We start from the raw sequence: 2,032 nt of genomic DNA on the forward strand, positions 1-2,032 counted from the left end.
TCAGCAAGATTGATTTCTGGGGAGGCCCTTTTCTGGGTTGCAAGACTGCTGACTTCTCATTGTGTCCTTACATGGCCAAGAATAAAAAGAGGAAGCAAACTCTCTTGTTTCAGCCTTTCTCTTTGACTCTGCTACCAACAATGGCTTTTGTGGTTTTAGAAAGGCCACAATCATATGTGGAATATGAAACTGAAAGCAACAAACAAACGTGACAAACAAACAGAGACTCATGGACACAGACTAGTGGATTACAGGTCATCAGAGGGAAGGGGGGAGGGGAAAGATGAATGGGGTACAGGAGTTCAAGTATTTGATGATGGAAGGAAATTTAACTTTGGATGGTGAACACACAACGCAATATACATATAATGTATTGTTGAATCATACACTTGAAACCTGTTTGATTTTATTAACCAATGTTACCCCAATAATTTTAATAAAAAATGCCACAATCTCTCTTTCTGCTCTGGCCAACTACAAGTAACCCCCTTTTAATCAATTGCCCCACAAAATGAAGTCAGATCAAGAAATAGTGAGTCGATCAGTTGCCATGTTTGACACTTTAGTCATTCTTAAAGCTGTGAGCCTTTTTCCTTTTGCATTTGACTCTGATGAAAGATGCAGGTTCTTAACCACTCACCACCTGTTTTACCTCTGCATGCCTTTTTCATTCTTGGCCTGGTAGGAAGCTTATGTCTGGCCTCCCTGCATTAACTGAGTCTGTTCCTCGACCTCCAGAGGGTGTTGGGCCCAGAATATTTATTTCAAATGTCTCACCACTCATGCTTTTTAAACTTTCTTAAATTTTTTTTTTTTTTGTCTTTTTATTTCCAGTTAGGTCAGTATCTGCAATGTTTTTCACCTCATCAAAAGGTTGAGTGAAACTATATTTGTTCATTGGATTTCCCATGGACCCATGCTATTGGGGAGTATCGTGAAGGCAAATTGTCCCTATGTCCCCCAGCCTCTGTCCTGGGCCCTGTATTAATGGCCTCAAGAGCGTGCCCACTTTCAGAGTGTAAGCCACCCACTCATCTCTCTGCACACAGTTTCAGCTTCTTTTCAACTCCCTTCTCTTTCCTACATTGCTGTTCGAATCCTAAGGCGTATTTCTCATTAGTATTTTAAGCCCTGCAATATATCCCAGTCCTTCTTTCTAGCTCTTTGGCGGTAATTGTAGAAATACTGTGATTTTGAAAACACAGTCTGACAAGTATATACGTGCAGTTTTGGCCTTTGCTTGCTACCAGTCTGTTTCTCTGCGGTTCTTTTTAATTAAAAGGGAAGAAGGTGTGAACATGAGCTGAAGACAAGACCGGGTCCATTGAGACGAGCCTGATCCTGGCTCTGACGTCAAGTCTCTCTCTGGCCTTGGGGAAGTTCCTTGAATCTTCACTGTTTTACTGGCTCTAACGAAGAGTCCAGCCAGTTTCTTGAAGATATGCTAAATATTATTGAAAATGTTAATTATAGAAAACATTTTTTTCAGGTATCTCCTCAGCCACATCTTTCAGCAAATTCCATATTCTTTTCTGCAAGGTCCAGGGTCAGAAATTCTAGTTTCCCTCTGCCTAAGCACCTTCAGATAGCTGGCCCATTTTTCATTGAAATAGAAATATCAGACATGGATATTCCTTAATCGTAGCTATTTTTTAAAAAAACTAAACTCCTGAACAAATTCAAGTAGAATGTGGTTATAAAACCCAAAGCTTTTTGCCAAAGAAAGATTCTATGAGTGTGTGTGTGTGTGTGTGTGTGTGTGTGTGTGTGTGTCTCCCCGATGTGGGCCTTGTGTTATGTAACACCTGATCTTTGATCCCTGGATGTTATTTGGTGAGTAGCTGGTTGGATTTGGGGCTGAACATATTTTGGAAGATGTTTGTAGCCTTGCTGGGAACTAGATGACTCTATAGAGTTTCAATCCCGCTGATAAATAGTCTCTTCCCCTGGGCCATCTGACACAGCCCAGCTGGTTTTCAGGTCCAGTGATCTTGCTTACTCTGACTCCTAGAGAAAGAGTTCTGAATGGTCA

This window comes from Pteropus vampyrus, unplaced genomic scaffold, assembly GCF_000151845.1.
Source record: "Pteropus vampyrus isolate Shadow unplaced genomic scaffold, Pvam_2.0 Scaffold22, whole genome shotgun sequence".
NCBI lineage: Eukaryota > Metazoa > Chordata > Mammalia > Chiroptera > Pteropodidae > Pteropus > Pteropus vampyrus.